General features: G+C 41.7%; 1 long non-coding RNA gene across 1 annotated transcript; it reads left to right on the top strand.

Moving 5' to 3' along the window:
* Positions 1 to 844: 844 nt before the first annotated feature.
* LOC310704798 lies at positions 845 to 9032 on the top strand. The gene is made up of 2 exons (XR_014525014.1): positions 845 to 3357; positions 7286 to 9032. It is a non-coding gene; the product is annotated as an uncharacterized lncRNA (long non-coding RNA).
* The last annotated feature ends 12395 nt before the right edge of the window (positions 9033 to 21427 follow it).

Below are 21427 nucleotides of genomic sequence, written 5' to 3' on the forward strand. Positions count from 1 at the left end.
TCTGTTAAAGTTTAAGTAACATATAACTTTTACTTAGTGTATTTGTACTTGCAGATTAAAATATACAATGCAGGTGGATGTTTCTTAAGTTGCTAAAACATCTTACATAGATTTGTATCGAAGGCTGACTAACATTTACAGACTGACTGACACTGAGGCAGCAGCACAACACAACATACCTGCTGCTCTGTTAAAACTGTCCTACTAACTGCCATAACTGTCCCAACTGAAATAACTGCCACAGAGTATATGACATTCTAGAGTTCTACAGCTCTTTCAATACGCGTTTTGGATGCTAACACCCCTCAGGGGTGGCTACAGGAAAGAGAAGAGGAGGAGGTTCTGTGGGAAAAGCAAAAATCTGTTGCATGAGTGAAACTGCAGCATTGCATACAATCCAGAATGTAGACCTATAGTGTGAGATAAGGCCATGAATTCCATAATTTTGAAGGAACTCCTTGTTGGGATACTGCCAGGGAGATATAGTCCATCATGGCCCCAAGCCGGCTGCCGGACGATCCATCAATCCCTGTAGTCATGCAGTATGAGCTTTTAGAGACACGAGTTTTCTGGAATACCTTGCCACATTCCAGGGCTCGTGCACACTCTTTATCAGCAGAAGCACAGCCAGAAAGTTGCACAGCAGGAGAGCATTTTTACAGACTTTATTTTGTGTTGATCAGAACAAAGAGAGACGTGACTGTTCTGCGTCAGAGTCTCCGACAGACTGAGAAATCGAAAGGAACAGCAAAAACATAAACATTCTGTGAACAGGAAATACGCAGGCTGTGACACAAACATCCTGCTCCCTTTTAAGGTGGAAGGGAAATATCCTAACACTCCTCCCTTCCCTGCCCTCAAACCTTCTATGTTTGAAGAGATCCACCTGCAAATAATATGCAGGAAAAAAAATGCAATTGGTATGACCATTGTAGGTTTCCTGGCTAGCATTATAAATTGTGAATTCAGATGGGAGGGAGGAAGACAATATGACATTTTGACGGTGGCCTGTTGTAATGTTACATATTACAGTGGTACCTCAGGTTACATATGCTTCAGGTTACAGACTCCGCTAACCCAGAAATAGTGCTTTAGGTTAAGAACTTTGCTTCAGGATGAGAACAGAAACCGTGCTCCGGCGGTGCGGCGGCAGCAGGAGGCCCCATTAGCTAAAGCGGTGCTTCAGGTTAAGAACCGTTTCAGGTTAAGAACGGACCTCCGGAACGAATTAAGTACTTAACCTGAGGTACCACTGTATTTACTTGTTAGATAAACAACATATTTTTTGCCAAATAATAATGAGTTATAAGTGGCATTCCCAACTCTAAACTGATGGCAACAACAACAATACAAAAGCTTAAGGTACTAGAAGTACAATCCTGCTTATAAATCAAAATTACAAGTTTGGGAAACTGCAATGGGAATACTAAGCTACTGGAACACTGGGCTGCCTCCCCCCCCGGTGGATGTTCAGTTTCTGTGCATAGTGTTCAGTTTGTGCAAAGTTATTTCTTGCCAAAGTTCTCCTTTGTGTGCCTATAGTTCTAAAGACATAAGGATGAAACTTCAGGTTGCACATCTTGATATATTTTATTTGAAGGGGTAGCTAAAGACATTTGGTTGCCTGAGGCAAAGGGCAAGAGGATGCCCTCCCCTTATTCCACATACAGAAGCAAACTAGATTGACAGTTGAATTTTGCTTTGATTCTGCCAAGAGGATGATGCCATGCACTGCCTCTATGGACAGCGGGCTTTTTTAGGAGGTGCACTGGATGGTAGGCTGATTGGCACCCACAGCTCTGTTCTCCAACACCTCTCCATCACTTCTTATCCCTACCACAGCATCTGCATTCTGAGGCAACTGCCTCCCTGCCTAATGGTAGGGCTGACTCTGTTTATCTGTGTTATCTTGGTAGGGCTTTTATCTATGACTGGCTGTGGGACTGGAGGGCTAAGAAGTGGAAAATCTATGTTCTAGGGCTGTCCACTGACTTTATTTGGAATGTTTTACGCTATGTCTTCTGTAACCGCAACATAACACCATCTCAAAGGGGAAAAAATGAGTCCTGGGAGATCATAGGCTTCTGTGATATACTGCACTCTACACCCTTTTGCTAACAGTGTACCATTTGTCGTAGCTTCCTCTAGTGTAAGGATACTGCTATAGTGTTGTATCTGTAAATATGAGTGATCGAATTACCATCAAACGAGTACTATTATAACTTTACAAAATGTTTATAGAGCATTCTGGCTATATAACTTTTCTATTTTGCATCTGTAAGTGGCATCATTAAATGTCTCCTTGTACACCCATATTTGTGTTTAAAATGAAATTGGTTTGGGAACCTGATCCAGATTAGGAACATTGAGTAGATGGAGGGGTGTTTAATTCCCCTGCACTGTGGTCCTGACTAAGATTCTCCACCAACTGACACCAAAAGTGGCTGGGGCAAATAGTCGCTCTGAAGGGGTATTTTCATCATGACAATGGGACCAGGAGAAACAATCCAGATTGTAGCCCCACCCCCTAGCTGCTTTTCCTTCAAAAACCACATACACAAATGCAAAGACATATTTAAGATACTCTTTAGCTTGGCTCACAGAGGATGGAACAGATATCTAAGGATTAGGTTGCTGAGATTTGTCCATTAAAATCATATTTGCAAGGTTCACTTGGAACGTCATAAAGGTTTTAGGAAATTTACAGAATTTTTATTCCAGTTTAGTAGGCAGTGACTATCATGAAAGTGACTATCACACAATTTCTTTCCCCTAGAATATTGAAATGTTAAGCTATTAGGGGAAATGAGCATACGAGTTACGCACCCACACTAACTCATAATTGCATGGTACAATAATTTTCATTGACCATAAATAGAAAATGTAATTTTGGAAGTAGGAAGCTATTTTTACTAAGATAGCTATTTACATTTCAAGTATTTGAATATACGTGGGTGGGTTGTTTCCTGCATTAACTCTCTTCTCTGTGCCAATTGAAAAATGTCAACCCAGAACTATTTCAGATTTTGCTAACTGCGTTTCCTGGCAGCCTTCATGCCATGTTAAATTCTGCTTTAGAGAGTCGCCTGAACTTCAAGAACAGCTGTGTATATGTTTTTTAATGTGTGTGAGCATCCGAAGAGTTGCAGTGGAAAGGCAGGACAGTGGCATCCCATCCAATATGATTAGCCAATCAGTTTTAGTTGGGAAATATCACTTAAGTCTGCATAATACCACTAATGCTTATGGGATAAGCACTGTAAATGCAACCCTTGAAAGGAACTGCTGGATAATTCTTTTTCTCTCTTTGTTATATTGATGACAGTATCAGGACATGAGGATACTGGTAGCACTCAGGCAAGTATCTCCAGCTGGTAGAAGTGTTGTTATGTATGACACCAATCCATCCAGCTACCAGTACACCCAACAGTTTATTTTTGGTATTTGATGGCTAACTTTATCTTGTCATGTATTCTAATCTACATATAAGCAGTGATAAGTAATATAATTTTGATGCTGTCATATAAAGATTTTCCTAGAAACCCTAGTGTAATGACTTCGGGTGTTTGACTCCACCATTCACCTAGAGCCCTATGGCATGCCATTCTGGCATAGATTCTCTTTCGGACAACCCACCTGATCTTGGCTGCTAGGTGAATTGGTGAGGGTAGGAAAGGCCCCTGAGAGTTGCATGCATTAAGTCTGTATGTTTAAAGTGGCTTAAAGCACTGTAGCCCTAGCACAATGAATCCACTCAAAAAACAACAGACTTTTTGTGATTTGTTAAGTGACGGGGGAATGGATTGAAAAATGTGATATTAATGAATGAGTAATGCTGAGATGTGTAAACAGCCTGCAAGCAAATCTGGTTGGATGCAGGATGAATATTCATTGTCATATAGCCACCCCATAAAAAACTAAAAATGAATGCTAAGTAAAGGCTGGGCATGATCTAACCATCGTGTCAGCTCTGTGCCAGCCAATCAGGAGCAATGCTTAATGAGCAGGTTGTCTGGAAAACCCCTGATTGTTAGTGCCATTCCTCCCAGGGATGTAGTAAGGGGGCCATGCACTCCTGAGGCCCCTTTCTCTCTGTACAAGGAGGCAAGGAGAGTCCAGCTCCACAGTTTCACTTCTAATCCTGGAAGAAAAACCAACACTTCTTAATGTATCACATACATTTAGAGATATTCCTTCCTTCCTTCCCTCACGTCTCACTCTAGTCAGGCTCTGTCAGACACCAAGCAATTCTGTGAGGCCAAATGATAGAGGACCACTAATCCAGATTTCAGCATTTGGGCCAGCACAAGTGTTTGTATCAGTAGATATGAAACTACTGAGCTGGAAGCATTTTTGTGATGCTGTCAAAGAAGTCTATTGGCTAAAAGCCACTGTGGTTATTTTTACAGCTCCTCTCAAGGTCTGTGACTGACAGGAGAAAAATCATCTTGTCTCAGACAAAAATGGTACTTTTGAGGCTGTTTTTATACAGCTAGCTTGAATGCGGTGCTGTACCATAGTGACACAATTTGTCTCCAAAGAATTTATTTAAAAAGAAGAAGAAGATGAAGAAGAGGTAAGCTGAAGCAATTAAACATAGAGAGGGAAAAATGAATGTTAGCTCAATTTACCATTAAGAATTTTAGCACCAGTAAGGGAGCTTACTGGCAAACAGGGGCTGGCTTGCCTCTCAGTGTTAATTTTTGGAGGTTCACGCCCAGCCTCAGTAATCAAGTTTCTTGCTGGGAGGTGGGGCCAGCCCCATTTATAAATAGGGGGTGGAGCTGACAAAGGACAGGCAGTTGGCTCTGGAGATTCACCCTCCCTACCCTCCCTTTGTTTCTTGTTTCTTGTTTGCAGGTTAACTTTTTCTTCCTGTTTAACGGGCGCTGATACACTCTTTGGTTGCTATTGAAGGACTGGGAAGAAATTTTCCTTCATTGGCAGGTTTTGTCTTCCGCGTAGCAATTTGTCACACCTTTGGTGGTTATGGCCTTGGGTGGAATCCTTTAGTCTTTTCTTCCCTATATATTGGGGCGCAGGGCACGTGAAGTGGTGACTCACCGCCCTGCAGCGGCAATTCCAGGGTCCCCTCTTAAAGAGGTTTTATATATATGGGTATCACTGGCCACACACTGAAGGGTCGTCAGTGAACTACCCTGCATGCGGGGATATGGGCTTGGCTGCCTGCTACACTTATGTCTCGCAGCGCACCCCCATATCCCATTTACCCTGATGAGCCCAAGTTCCCCCCGGCTGGGGGGCTGGGAGGGACACACGGCCAAGGCCTAGGCCAAGGTCTTCCTACATTCGGAAGTTTAATAAAGTTGTGGCCTAATTTTAATTCCGTATAACGTCAGAATCTTTATTCCTTCCTTATGATCCCTGGGGGCTGGGGCTGTCACCGCCTGGTCACGCAATAATTATTATTTATACCCTGCCCATCTGGGTGAGTTTCCTCAGCCACTCTGTTCATCACAATTTAGAGATGGAAGATACAGTACTTCTTCTTTCACCTGGCATCCAGAAGCCACGAAGAAATGATTTCATTTTATTTGTACCACACTTTTTAGCTAAGATCCACTCCCAAAGCAGTTTACAATAAAATTCCAGTACCTGAGCTAGTTACTGCTACTGCAACTTAATCAGCCTGGATTTCAAAGTCTCAGCAGGGATTAAAGTGTAGGGCTATAGCTCAGTTGGTAGACTGTGGTGCTGATAATGCCAAGGTCGCAGGTTCAATCTCCATAAGGGACAGCTGCATATTTCTGCCTCAATTTCCAGTTCAGTGTTCCAGTTTTAATTCAGCTGCAAGGACTCCTGTAGATGCAACTTTGCCTCATTGTCACATGTTCTGTATCCGTTTTTCATGGTTCTCCTTCCAAGTAGAACCCCTGTTTGATTTAGTACCTGCATTATTGCAAGTTCAAGGGAGTTTTCAGAGAGAAGCTGTCAACTAAAAGAAATTGTCTTTCAATGAGATTTCAGTGTGCTCAATTAGAGAAAGGTCCAGTACACTTTTGCACAACTGTTGCCAAGAAATCATGGATGTGGTGTTGTGTGTAGTTTGGTGTTGTGTGTAGTTTGGCCCTAAGCCTTGATGCTGCTATGGCAATGTTTGATGAAAGAATGATTAGGAATATTGATGTTTTCACCTCCAAATCTTCATTTGAGGGGAAACAGAAGTTGTTTTTTTTTTTAAAGACACTTTTTAAAAAAAAACCAAAGATGCCAATTCTAAAAAGAGGGTCTCCCCCAATCAATTTGTAATATTTTGTGTCATTCAAGTGATCCACTTTCCTCTTAGGCCATAGCCCTATTATCTCAAGCCCATCATCGTGTGTTAGATCTGTCGCAGTCATCCACATTTGTTCTCAAAATAATCTCTAATCAGAATCTCTATACTTCCCTCTTTCTAAAAATCATTTTTATCTGGCATCAGGGGGAACAGGAAGTGGCACATTCCCATTTTGCCTCAGGTAGTGAAATGGTATGGGCCATCCGGGCTGTGAGAGTGATGGAAACGAACAGTACATATAAGTTTGCCTATGCATAGCGTATGCACATTTGTGACATGTGGGCCCACAGGGCTGCATCTTTTAATTGCTTAGTTACATCCTTGCCTCTGATGATGATCTTTACATATGAGCAGGTTCTGGTGGAGGTAGGTCAGGCATAGGCAAACTCGGCCCTCCAGATGTTTTGGGACTACAACTCCCATCATCCCTAGCTAACAGGATCAGTGGTCAGGGATGATGGGAGTTGTAGTCCCAAAACGTCTGGCGGGCCGGGTTTGCCTATGCCTGAGGTAGGTGATCCTTGCTTTGGATTGTGCTGCTTTAAAATATACATTTTTTTTTAAAGGAATAAACACCACACTATGTCTAGCTTGCCTTTTTATAGTTACTACTTGATAGATAGGAGAACGTAAACACATAGGCCAATTGGATTTATAAGCTTTGTGTTCAGTTAGGTTCTGTCCTTCCTTTCAGTTCTTTATTGGGTGTTATTTAAGACAGGGATTTTGAATGTGGGGGACATACTCTCATTTTAAAATACAATACTGCTTTATTGTAAAATACCCTAATCAGGTTTATACCTAACATCTTGTTAGTCACTGCCGGCTCTATAAAGCAAGGCACCGTGTCCCCTTAGCTGCCGTGTCTACATTTACAATTCATGAAGCATCCAGCACGACACTTCAGATTTATATACCTATAAACATTTAGGTTTCAGAGTAAATGAAGGACTGTATATTAACATCTCTACTCGTTTCTTATTCCAGTATTTCAGACTAACTGGAAGCATGTTGGGAAGCAGATACAAGAGACCAGAAACCCGCATTGCACAAATCAGAAAGAAATCAACCTGGTCATAAAGCTAAGTGACTCTCACCTAAATCTGAAAAATGAACTTCAAGATATAAAGGCTGGAAACAGGAGAGGTGTAATGCCATTAGAAGGGAGTGAATGGGATATGCCAACTTTTATTTTTGAGCTCCAAAATATAAACAATGTTGAGTATCATTGTCTAAACAAAAGTGTTTTCAGCAGGTGCCAAAAGGAGTACAGTGATGACACCTGCCTGATATCAATAGGCAGGGAGTTCCAAAGTTTAGGTGCTGCCACATTAAAAAACTGAGTTGGCATAAAGCTAAACTGATGTTCAGAAGTAGTGGAATCAGCACAAATGGGGGTAAGCATCATGTACATCACACCACTCGCCAGAGTGGTGCATGCTCTAGTTATCTCCCGCTTGGTCTACTGCAATGTGCTCTACATGGGGCTACCTTTGAAAGTGACCCAGAAACTACAACTAATCCACAATGCGGCAGCTAGACTGGTGACTGGGGGCGGCCACCGAGACCACATAACACCAGTCTTGAAAGACCTACATTGGCTCCCAGTACGTTTCCGAGCACAATTCAAAGTGTTGGTATTGACCTTTAAAGCCCTAAATGGCCTTGACCCAATATACCTGAAGGAGCGTCTCCACCCCCATCATTCTGCCCAGATGCTGAGGTCCAGCACCGAGGGCCTTCTGGCGGTTCCCTCATTGCGAGAAGCAAAGCTACAGGGAACCAGGCAGAGGGCCTTCTCAGTAGTGGCGCTCGCCCTGTGGAATGCCCTCCCACCAGATGTCAAAGAGATAAACAACTACCTGACATTCAGAAGACATCTTAAGGCAGCCCTGTTCAGGGAAGTTTTTAATGTATGACATATTAGTGTGTTTTTGGTCTTTGTGGAAGCCGCCCAGAATGGCTGGGGAAACCCAGCCAGATGGGCGGGGTACAAATAATTTATTATTATTATTATTATGAAGCAAGAAGCGATAATAACAGTAAAAAACCAGCCTACCCTAATGCAGATCACCCCCTTGTGGGACTTCATCCCTTTCCCCCTTTGCCCGCCCGGCAAGGCATTGCCAGTCGTCCTTGCCCTTTCCTTTCCTTTCCTTTGCCGTCTCCCTCTGTTGTTTCTGTTGCTGTCAATATTTAGATTGCAAACTCCATGGGGCAGGGAGCTGTCTTTTTTTTGTAATGCTTGTGTTGCTGTACAATGGTGACATTGTATACATAATTAATGCCGCCAATAACTCTCTCCAAATAGTGTCTGCGTGCATATGGTTAAAACAAGGAGCATTGGGTAACCTTCAGGAAGAAGATATACAGCTGGCTTATGTTGCAGTACAACAGTTGACCCAGCACAGCAGCAGCTTGTTTTCTGACTGTAATAAACTGAACACCGAGCTAGATTTGCTTTTAATCCCTGCAAAATGTAAAATGGATCGGCCTGTTTCTAATGCTAATCAGGTCTTTGTGCCCCGCTTGTGGGTTTCCCTAAAGCATCTGCTTGCCCGCTGCTGCAAATAGGTTGCGGACTCTTGGTCTGATCCAGTAAGTTTCTTTTTATGTTCTTATACAGAGCCATGCTTTATACGGTACACATTTTTTTAAGAAAAATATACAATATGAAATCATTATCATAATCATTTTAGAACCAAGCTGTTAGATTAAACTCTTTGAAATTGGTGCTTGCTGTCCTGGATTATTGTCTCTCTAATGCATTGCGGTAGCAAGTTTTAAAACAATATGAATCTGAGAGCAACAAAGTTTTCTGTATGCGGTCCGCAAATATTTACAATTCAATGAAAATGCAGATTGCTGCGTGACTTTGTAACACATGCAGAAATGTCGCTTAAATATATTCAGATATGAACACTAACGATATAGTTTGCATTTTGTAGGGGGTTTAAAGGTGTTCATTTACAGCAAAAGCCTTTGTTTGCTAAAGTTAACACAACACCATTTTGTTGCTTATTTTAGCTTGAAAGTCAGTGGGAGCACAATGGGAGGGCACTGCTCTAACATCAAGGGAAGCTGTTCAGTGGTACAGCTTCTGCCTTGTGTGCAGAAGGTTCCAGGTTTAATCTGTGGCATCTTTAGGTAGGGATGGGAGAGACCCCTGCCTGAAATTTTGGAATGTCTCTGCCTGTTGTGATACACAAAAGCCTAGTACAGTGTTTCCCAAATGTGGGTCTCCAGCTGTTTTTGGACTACAATTCCCATCATCCCTGACCACGGATCCTGCTAGCTAAGGGATGATGAGAGTTGTAGTCTAAAAACAGCTGGAGACCCAAGTTCGGGAAACACTGGTGTAGTACATCCACTGCTACACCTACAGTAGAGCTGTGTGCCTTCAGCATATTGCTGGCAATGTACTCCAAAACTCCAGATAACCCCACTCAGTGGTTTTGTGTAGACGTTAAACAGCTAATTCCAATTAGCTACACAACCCAATCATTATACAGCTTTCTTCTTATGCAAGAACAATAACAAACATTTTCCTCACAAGGTTTCTGCATTGTGGTTAAAGACAAGACTTTTTCTCCGCGGCCCTTAAATAAAACTGCATCTGTAGCCTCTGACCGCTTGACTTAATGCAACGTTACCACAGCATTGGCAAGTCTACATGGCCACTCAGATTCCCCAGGATTTGTAATAGTGATAACATGGGGTTAACAACGTAGGAGACTGTGGAGAGCTGCCTTTTCATGCAGTACAGATTGACATCTGAAAAGCTTTTAAGGACATATCACTATCATGGTCTCCAGCCATCTGAATCTAATCTCAATTTTAATCTGTTGACAATTACACAGTGGTTCAAGGCCAGTAAAGCTTCTATCCACCAATTATTCTCGGTGATGTACCAGAATGCACTGCCCATAAAAGTCTGATTCCAAGGTATCTAAAAGAATGACTTCTTCAGTATGAACTTTCCCACATAGCTTAGTCAGCATACAGCTTGGTCAGGCACTCCTGTTCTTGAGTGTCTCAGTTATCTCAAGTTAGGTGTGTAGCTGCAAGGGCCATATCTTTCTCATTACGGAACTCCCAGTTTAGGGAGCCAATTAGGCTAGTTCTTTCAGGGTATTTCAGAGGGTGGCCAAGATAATTTAACTTCACAAAGCCTTTGTGAGTGAAGCTAAATGGTATTATTTATGCTGATATTGGAAGTTTGTTGTGGGTTTTTAGCACTCTGGTGGCGTTTCATGTGCTTTTAGATGTTTTGGAGTTTTTTAAGCGGTGACTTATAATAGATGGAAAGCACCTGGTCATTATTTTGTGCATTTGCTTTGGAATGAGTGGAGTTGAACTGAATGGCCTCATTTTGCTCACTTTTTCATGTGTTCCGACACAAATGCACATCCTATGGAAATACATAACCTGATGGTGATGGTGACAACAACAAAACATTATATTCATTTCACATGCCATTTTTTGGGGTGGGGGGTAGCCACATTCTGAGGAACATCTGGGGAACATCACCCAGAGAATTTGTCATAAAAGAAAAGAGTGATTGTGAATAGTTTGAAAATTTGTTTGTTTTCTGTGAGGGGGATAAATAATTATGACTTACGTAGATGACTGAGGAGTGTGTTCTTGGGCACTGCAGAATAAGGGCAGTAATTACCGCACTGTTGAGAGGAAGAAAGTAGTATTCTGAAAATTGTTTCCAAATTAATACACATTTCCTCCAGCTTTTTTTTTTTTTTTAAGAAAGCGAAAATTAGCACTCTGGCTGTAGATGAGACAGATGCTCAGCCTCTAGCTACTGTACCTCCCGTGGCTCTCGTGATACCAGTCTGATTGAATATGAGCACAGCAGTGCTTTCTCTCCTTGAGACAGTCTGACAAATGTTCTTTGTGTGAAGGGGCATTTGGTTGCTCTAGTAAACAAAGCCTTGCTCCTTTCCTCCAGATGTCTGTAGAAATAATGACATCTCACAGTTCCCGTGCAACCCACCATATCTCATTCCCTCTAGAGAGATGGTGATGCACAGATGCCATCAGATAGCTCTTGTTACCAGCACAAAGATGTTTGTAGCCATCAGGCTAAATGTTCCCTCGCTACACAAAATCCACAGGTGATAGAACTAGCTGCCCAAACCCCTCACAGCCCTCTTTCATGTCACTGGTGGCAACGAACAGCAACAAATTCTTCCATCAGATTGCTGGTTCGACGCAACATGATGGGTAAAAGTGTGAGCCATGGGCTAGAATGCCATTCCTGGTTCAGATCTCACCTCAGCCACAAACTTGCCTGGTGCCATAGGAAGCCACTGTTCACACTGCCCCAGCCTTCACTCCTCATTAGCGGTAGGGACTTTCAATACTCAAAAATAGCTGTGGCTACTGACAAAACACAATCCAGAAGGTGACCCGTGGAGATGGATCTACAAACTGTCTGAATATGCATTCATAATTCATCACAAACCTGGAAAGCAGAATGGAGTCACAGATGCTCTCAGCAGTAAAAATAAGAGCAGTGAAAGCAGATATAGTCTGGTCCTGGGAAGGCAATATAGGGAACAATTTAAGGACCCTGAGCTGTATATAGTGAATCAACGGATGTATTGACAGAGACATATACAGGGGAGACTTGACCCAGTTATGGGGAAGAAAGAATACATCCATTGATTCTGTTGGAAACATACTTGCTTATGGGAGCCGAAAGGATTTTTATGCTTGAATCCTTAGATAAAAGTACTTGAATGCATGATAATGATGCAGCTGGACACTTGGGGCTATGGACAGATATTTGACTGGGCATCAGACAGGTTTTTTTGGCTTGGCATGGCAAAGGTTGTTAAACAACAGGCACATTCATGTCTCATGTGCCAAGAAAGGGAAGTGCCAGCAAGATGAGAAAAATCACATTAGGGTAGGTGCCGCAGCCTATGAAAACACGAGGATTTATTGAAATAGATTTGAAAGGTCCACTTCTGGAAAGAGCAGCTTGAAACCAGCATTTTCTTGCAGGATGTTTGGAGGTTTTAGCTGGGGAGTTTTTCTTCCACTGAGCATGCAGCTTTGGCAGGCATGTACATGAAGCGGTGAGGGAGGACACTCAGCTAGCCATCCAGATCAGCTAAATGAACCCTCGTGATCAATGGGGTGACAGATGTTGCAGCCAGATTGCCCTCGTATGCAACTTGGAGGGTGTCTTTTTGCACTGTTGGCTGAAGGAATTCATGGGGAAATGCTTTCAGAGACAGTTTCAAATTGTCATGGTGATGCCATGGTTTGCTGACAATATTAGTATTTTACTGCTTATACACACACGCACACGCACACACATGAACAATCATTATTTGAATTTACTGTGTTTTCATTATTGTTATTTGCAATGTGTGTGTGTGTGTGTGTGTGTGTGTGTGTGTGTGTGTACACCTTTGGGCACCCTTCCCTTTGTTTACCTGGAAGTAGGGAAAGGGGGGTAGTGGTGGCAGAAGTAATGGGAAGCAAGGAGGGGAAAGTGACTGAAACACCAGAAAGGTGAATGCTACTAGCCCAAAAATAGAAAGAAGAAGAATTACCAACAAAGGAAGAATGGCAGACGAAATTGATGGAATATGCTGAAATGGTGAAACTGACAAGGAAGATCAGAAACCAAGAGGATCAAGTACTTCGTTCCGGAGGTCCGTTCTTAACCTGAAACTGATCTTAACCTGAAGCACCACTTTAGCTAATGGGACCTCCTGCTGCCGCTGTGCTGCTGGAGCACGATTTCTGTTCTTATCCTGAAGCAAATTTCTTAACTTGAAGCACCATTTCTGGGTTAGTGGAGTCTGTAACCTGAAGTGTATGTAACCTGAAGCGTATGTAACCCGAGGTACCATTGTATTTGTTAGAGACTGGAATAAATTTGTAGTTTACTTTTTAAAAAACCACTGTAAACAGTTAAAATTATTGGTAGCGTTATAATGACATTTGTAATGTGAAATGGGACGCGGGTGGCGCTGTGGGTAAAATCACAGTGCCTAGGACTTGCTGATCGTATGGTCGGCGGTTCAAATCCCCGCGGCGGGGTGAGCTCCCGTCTTTCGGTCCCAGCTCCTGCCCACCTAGCAGTTCGAAAGCACCCTTAAAAGTGCAAGTAGATAAATAGGGACATCCTTGTCCCTATCTGACTGCTGCAAGTTAGCAAACTGCTCTACACTCATCCATAAATCAGAAGCTCTCCTGCCTCCTCCACTTGGAACAGGAGCAGAACAAGGGGGGGGGGAGCAGGGAATAGGGGAGTACGGGGAAGTTTGACTGACTGAGGCTTTCTTCAGTTTATATTAGTAAGTTTGTTCATCTGTTCAGTTGTGAAGACTAGCTGGTAGCATAGCAGAAAAACATGTCATGAGCCTTCTTTTTATATTGAGTATTCTCTTGCACTGAGACAATTTGGATGAATGGCCTTCATGCAGACTTTCCAATCAACAAATACTACCCCATGAGGGAAAAAGCTACTCCTACAATGTTCAGCCCAGGACAACTTTGTTCCTAAGCCACCTCACTGAAGGTAAACAGGTAAGGAAAAACATTGATCAGTTATCAGACTGATCTGGACACTGGAACCAGAGTTGACATGCCCCAAATTAATATAGGTTGCTCACTCAATTTTCCCCTTAAAGCAGGCGTGGGGAACCTCCAGATGTTGCTGAACTTCAACTCCCATCATCACTAGCCATTGGTCATGCTTGCTGGGGATGATGGGAGATGTGGTTCAGCAACACCTGGATGGCCAAAGGTTCCTCACACCTGCATTAAAAATTGGGAAACCTGCAGTATCTGGGTCAAGTTAATTTTTTGGGGGGAAATAAATGCCTATTGCAGATTGTTGTAAGTTATAATAAACTTGTGGCCAGTGGTTAAATCCATTTGCTGTTTTGTTCCTTCATTTCATGGGCATAAGGGCAAAGTGTGTGCATAAATACATCCGTAATTAGCAAATAACATTTGCCACACTCTGCAGAAAGTTCCTTGATAATTAAGTTTAAATGTACAAACATGCTTCATATAGTAGAGACTGCATAATAGTGGGCAGGTTGGGGTTGCTAGGAAGGTAATTGTAGGAGAAGAGCCACCTGCTTCTCCTTGTCTCTTTCGCTGCTGACAACCTCCCACATACTCCCTTTCCTTCCCACTTTCTTAAATTGAGAGAAAGCAGAAGAGAAGGCAAGAGGCAATTAAAGGCAGGATGCCATCCCCCATTGCCAGCTGTTGTTTGAAAGGTGAGGTGAGGGGAACCTATGGGGAAATCTTCTAAATAATCAGAATAATATATTACTTATTTATCTATTTATATAAAGTACCAGAAAAATTACCGCTCACTGGAAAAGATTGCAAAACAACACAGATCTCGCCTGCAGACTTACAATCTAATAGATACAACATGCAGAAAAAAAGAATTGGGGATGGAAAGAGAAATAAGCAAACTTAGGCAAGCAAGCTTATTTCCTCTTATAATGGCCAGCTTGAATGGAAATGGTTCAGGGAGAAGAACAGCCAAATGGCAGCTGGTCTCTCTGCAAGACAACAGAGTGAGCCCTGCACTATCCCATCTCTTCTGCTGCAACCAGGTGGAGTCACTGCTAATAAATAGCAGCTCCAGGGAGAAGGAACCAAATGACAGCTCTTCCAGGAAAAACAAATGGACCACCTGGGCAGGTGGAATATCTCCTTACTCATAGCTTAAGACACAAGAAGTATAGCTGGGGAACAATTGGTAGTGCAATAGATGTGCAGTTTGGACATCCAGTATTGTTGAGTGTGAGCATGAGTTTGCAGTCTATGAGTTTGCTTTGGCTCACATCCCATTTCTAAAACTAAGTTCAGAATTGTAGCATGCACAGTTTGCCACAATGTTTAGTTCCTTCAGGCAATATGCATATTTCCTTCTTCCTTCTATATTTATGTTGTATAACACATCAATGCACTAAAGAAGAAGAAGAAGAATTAGATGTGATTCGATTTATCACATTTTAAAAATTGTGTAGTGTTTCATGGATGTGCACTCCAGTGAATTATTAAAACACCACACCAAAATAATCTTTAGATACAACTGCTGTATCTGCTGAAATAGGGGAGGAGGCCCCATCAGTATTGGCATTCTGTGAGCTCTTGAATGTTTAAACAAGCATTTCCCACTTCTCCTAAACCCGGATCTCCAGCTTTGATTGTTGTTTTAACTGTTATGCTGTATTAATGAGCTTGCTTAATATATATATTAGTTATAGATGTTTTACTGTAGTTAGGGTTGCTATATTTCAAAAAGTGAAAATTTGGAGCTTTTTGCTGAGTTTTTTTTAAAAAGGAAAATCAGCCAAAACGACACTGCCAACATGGATTGCCATACACAATGCATTGATGTATGGAAAACCTACTATAGTTATTTTACTATGTATTTTAATTACAGAACAATTGTGTATTCCAAATGCTTGAATACTTGAAACCCTCCAGATGTTGTTGGACTATATCCCATCATCCCTGACCACTGGCCATTCTGGCTGAGACTGATGGGAGTTAGAGTAAAAACAAACAAACAAACAAACATGTGGAGGACCCCTGCCCCATTGTATCTGTTTGACTTTGGAAAGAGGATCAGGTAAGCCAGAAGTTTGAAATCTTGTGAACATACTGGATGAGGAGACTTTTGGAAGCCTCATGTAATGGAGGGGTGGTAGACTTGGTATTTAATTCTGTAACATCTTGGTTTGTTTTTCATGAGAATTGCTTTGACACAGATCTTTTTTTCTCCTGTGTAGCTGGCCAGTGTGAAAGGTCCTGATTTTCCTAATTTACAAACAAGCTGACTAATTGAGTCGTGTGCTTGCACCACCAGTAATATTAAACGAATAGTGACAATAATGATTTTATACTACATAGGGGAGTGTGATGCTCACATTGGGTAAATAGAATTATCACCTGCTAAGATACACAAAAGTATTATTATTCTTATTTATTAAATTTCTATACTGCCCTTAATCCGAGGATCACAGGGTGGTTCACAATTTAAAACTCAAAAATACATACTAACGAAACAATAACAACAACCCCTAACCAAGAAGAGAAGAAAATGGAGGTCTATTCCTTTAGCACACAATCTAAAAGTAAAATATGCAAAGCAGGCTGTATTAAACTGTTGAGTCTATTAGTGCTTTCGAAGGCCAGTCTTTCCTTAAAATACTAATTCACACTGGAAGAGACTGCTTGACGATACAGCTCTATTGCTGACAGAACGAGGTCTGTGTTTCTGGCACCAAATCTGCCTATAATCAAACCAACTGTCAGCACTCAAGCATTAAGCACGGGCCACCTCATATATACAGAAGCACAAATTGGCCAGAATCCAACTGGCAAAAACTTCCTGTGGATTTGCTCCTGGAGCACTTCAGTGGAGACACAGTATTTTCTCCTAGGCATGCATTCTTTGGGATTTGCTTGCTGCTATGAAGGAATGGTTAAGAGTATGACATGTGCCCTGGGTAGGGATGCTGCCAGGTTTGAGGGGACTCTGAATTAGGTGCTCGCTTCAGATAACATTACTGGGACATAGGAGGCAGGCTTCAATTGTGACATGTGGTGATGCTAAAAGCAGTGCAGCTCCAGCTACCCACAGCTCCCATCGGAGCTCTGGACAAGGCAGACACTGCCATCTTTCTTATCCTCAATTCTTCTGGTCCCTTCCCTTCCCCCCAACAATATATGGGCCCAGAGGCATTGAGGGAAAAGGCAGCTGTAGCTAATTGGTTCAGCCATTTTAAATTAACCGCATGGTGAGGCCATAGCAATTGCCCTACTATGCTGGATGCTGATGGCAGGGCCAGAACTAGGAGAACTCGGTAAGCCTTTCTTCCTCAGCCAGAAGTTTATATTCTATGTGGGTTGGTTCCTGTGTGAGAGGCAGGAATAACCAGGAGGAGGGTATGTATGTGCCTAACCTTGGTGTTATCAGCATCATGCTCTAACCAACTGAGCCAGCCTGGGAAAATGGGTGATTAGTGGGTGTTGGTGTGATATTGGGGCTGAGAGGGAAAATCAATAATGGCATCATATACCAGGGTCAGACGGAGGAGGTGGATGAGTTTCAGGGCTATTACCAGGGTTCTTGGAGTGGAGGATATGCAACATTATCATAGAAGTGTATGGGGAGGTAGACACGACATATGTCAACCCCGCTCAGCCTTCTCTCAACAGAGATCTGGGTAGCCATGTTGCTGACCTGCCCTCCCATCTGGTGATGATGTTGCTTAATGCCAGATTGGTCCACAAAAACCCCCTCCCATCTATGATTTGATTCAGGATGGGGCTGGTGATCTGGGGTGTGTTACTGAGACCTGTGTGGGTGAGCTGGGAGGCTCTGATATTAGCCAGCTATGCCTACATTGATATTCAGTGCAGCACAAGTCAAAGTCAGCAGAACAAGGAAGGGGTATTGCAATGATCAAGAAAAGTTCCATCATTCTTACCTGGAAGCCAGTCCATCTGAGACTTGGATGCAAAGGTTTGTACCTGGTGTTGGGAGGTGGAAACAGAACAGATATCTTGCTGGTGTGCCATCTACCCCATCGCCTAACCTTATCCCTGACTGAGCTGGCAGAGATGCTCACTGGTGTGGTGTTCGCGAATCCTAGGACACTAGTTTCAGCACCACAGACCATAGATTAGATAAATATTAGATAAAGCAACATGTAAGTAAAGGGAGACTACAAAAATTTTCTGCACTTGACCTAACTGGAACAATAAATAGGAATGTGTGCCTTAATTTTTTAATTAAATCCAGTAAAGTTAAAAAGAAAAGAAAAAAGCCATCCTTTGGAAAGGAGGTGGTGGTTAGCACTGCAAAAATATGTTTAGTATGAATGTGCTGTTAAACAACTTGGCACCAGTTTGAGGTTGATTTTGAACTAATTCTATGGCTGACCAGAGAAACAGGAAGAAGCTCTCTATTCATTATTACTGTACTGAAGTTCACATGGTGCAGGAAAGTATACAGGCCTGTATCTTTGCCAAACTGAGGAGAATGGATGGATTTCCCCTCCTCTAAAAGTTAGAGAATGGATTATTTTTAAACCAAAACAATCTACTCAGTTGAAACGCTTCATTGTGTTCCTGTGAAAGAATGAATGTACAATCAAGAGATGCCTCCCCTCCCAGAAAAAGAGTTGAAGAAATCTACCAAGTACGATGACAACTTAAGTATAACAAAATAAGGAGGGTTGAAAGGACTTTGACAGTTTTCATTAACAGTGTTGTCTGAGGGAAAATGCCTACTTTGCCACTTTTGGCAGTAAGCTAAGACAGCAGTACAGGAAACATAATTACTCTGGGCCCTGAGCCAAGTAATTCTGTGGTACCATTATCATGCAAAACACATTAAAGGTCTGACAGAAATTAGAGAATCTCGGTATACCTCCTTTTTAAAATGTCATGCTGTCGCTTAAAAACTTGATCTCGTGATCATAGGTAGAAGCCTTCTTTTTAAAGTAAGTTTTATCTTTTCAAACTTTTTTTGGATACAAAGGGTTAAGGTAGCAAAAAAATAAATGTTGAAAAACAGAATGACAAAAACTTATTTTCCCAAGGCACCATTAAATAGCTGTGTTTGGGGGAAAAAAACTTTCTATACTGTGAAGTTTATTTCTATCTTTTGAAAGTAATCCATTCATTTTATTTTTCGGAGTTGGATTTAGATTAACATTTCAGTCTTGTATGTGCCTACCTGGGTGTAAGCATCCGTCAATGGGAGTAACTTCCAATTAGACATGTATAGCATTGCACTGCAAAGTTAGTAAAAAATTAGGTTCAGTTGAAATCAATGGAACTGAAGTTAATTATGAAACCGTGTTACCACTGATTTTAGTGGAACTAAAATTGGTTTGGGTAGCTTACTTTGGATCCAACCCCACATTAGTGAGTCCTCACTCAAACTAAGGGCATAAAGAAGTTAAAGGGGCACAATCACATCTTATTTAAATCAACAGGATTTAGACCCACAGTTATTCAGTAAAACAAAAGCACACCTAGGGTTTTTTTTTGGGGGGGGGGAAGCAGGATATTATGTCCCATGGCTGTACTTCACAATCTATTTCTTCTTGAGCTATTTTCTTTTTTAGGCTTACTTGGCTACTTATGAGTTAATGATTAGCAGTGATTGCCAGTTTGCATTTATATGAATAACTTAAATATTCAACGTAATAATTTCATTTTCCCACTGTCTTTCAGTGAATTTATATATTAAATAAAGCCAGCCAACTCCAAATAATACATAGCTAAGCTGTGATTGACTTCACACCTACCAGCTTGACTTTCCTGCAGGGTTATTTCCTGACAAGATAAAAAACAAAGATCCTTGACTGATGTACCACCAGTTAATAACTAACTCTAGCAATTCCATAGGTTTAGATTAAACAGTAAATGCAATTACTTGTATTCAGTATTTCTGAATTCACCCTTTGCAAACTGAGTTGTAAGTCAGCAGTAAACATTTTATCACTTTCCCCCGTGTTTAGGTTGGCCTCCATTTTTCAACTATTTGAGTATCCTGGATAATACCATTGAATTCAGTTGGATTTACTTCCAAGCAAACATGCAGAGTCTCAGGCTGTAAGGACAAGTATTGTGTCCCAGTACAGCCATGACCACCTATTGATGTCAGATATTGTCTTTAAGAGAGATGATAGTTCTTAATAGCAATCCTGGAAAGTCAAGGTAATGGTCTATTTTACAAGGGTAAAGTGACTTGATTACTATTGATCTCAGCTTCCCTGAATTAGAGCTAGTTAGAAATTGGAAAATGTTTTTTCATCATAGGCTTCATGATTTCCCCCTCAGTTTTCTCCCCATCAGTTTTACAATTATCCAGCCAATGTTACCTTATCCTTCTTAAAAGGCCAAAGAAATGCCAGCTCTTCTGCTCCTTGATCCTTCCCTGATTTCTCTCAGAATCTCAGCCTTTTCCTCTTGTAAACCAGCTCATGGCCTTGTAATTGATGAGTTATCCTCCCAAAGGGGATTGCTATATACTTAACACAAAAGGGCAATGCAGTAGGTGAGTTGTTTCTCTACAACTATTCAGGAATACATATTTTAAGTTGAATTGAAACATGTGAGGGACAACGTGCTAACTCCACCTGCTGTTGCCCTCCGTGAGTTGAAGATTGAGCATCTCTAGTGGGCTCCTTGCTTTACTTCTGTAGGCTCCATGCACAGTGTAGAGTCCTGGAAAACCATGGTTCTACCTTGCATGATGGGACCACATGGATAGAACAGACTCCCTGGTACAAACAGATGTGTTCCAATTTGTGGAAGGCAATAGCATCCATGGTCCTCTCTTTTCCCATCTCATGTTTACTCCCCTTGCATTATCTCAGTTGTGAGGAACCTTTGGCCTTCCTGAACTCACAATTCCCATCAGCAAACATGGCTAATGGTCAGGGATGACAGCAATATCTGGAGGGCCAATGTCCCCCCACCCCTGCATTAGCTTGATGATGTCACATTCCAAAGTCTGATGAGTATGACATTGTAAACAATGGAGAATTCTTCCCAATTATCCAGGTAACTTCTCCTGATAGCTCCCCTTGTGAGGCAACAGCCTAACAAAGGATTGTTTCCTCGCACCTGTGACACCATGAATAGGTGTTAAAAGCCTGCCTCCATTAGACAGCAACAGACAAATTATATTCAATAATGCTTGGTTTCAGTGGTGTAGACAGGAGCCCCGATAGGACTTTATATAATAATACAAACCAAAGCTATAACATGACACTGATAAAATCTGTTCATATCACCGAAAATTCAAAAATTATACTACCACAGTTGTTCTGATGACAGCAGCATGCTAATGCAGCAAGAACTGTGCACCGTGCAGTTATGACATTCTGCTTCTTAAGCATTTTCTATTTCTTCTAATGATTTCTCTGTTTCCTTTTTTGTTGCTTAAGTAGCTTTTTATTATTTTCCCCAATGTGGAATCCTTTATACTAACAGCTTTATGTTTTTCTCTTCATTTTTATGACTGCCATTTTTCTCTTATTTTTCTCCCCTCCCCGCCTGTTTGCTTTTGATTTCTTCTGCAGATCATATTTTAAA

The sequence above is a fragment of the Podarcis liolepis genome (assembly GCF_965112155.1).
Source record: "Podarcis liolepis genome assembly, chromosome: 4".
In the NCBI taxonomy this organism is placed as follows: Eukaryota; Metazoa; Chordata; class Lepidosauria; order Squamata; family Lacertidae; genus Podarcis; species Podarcis liolepis.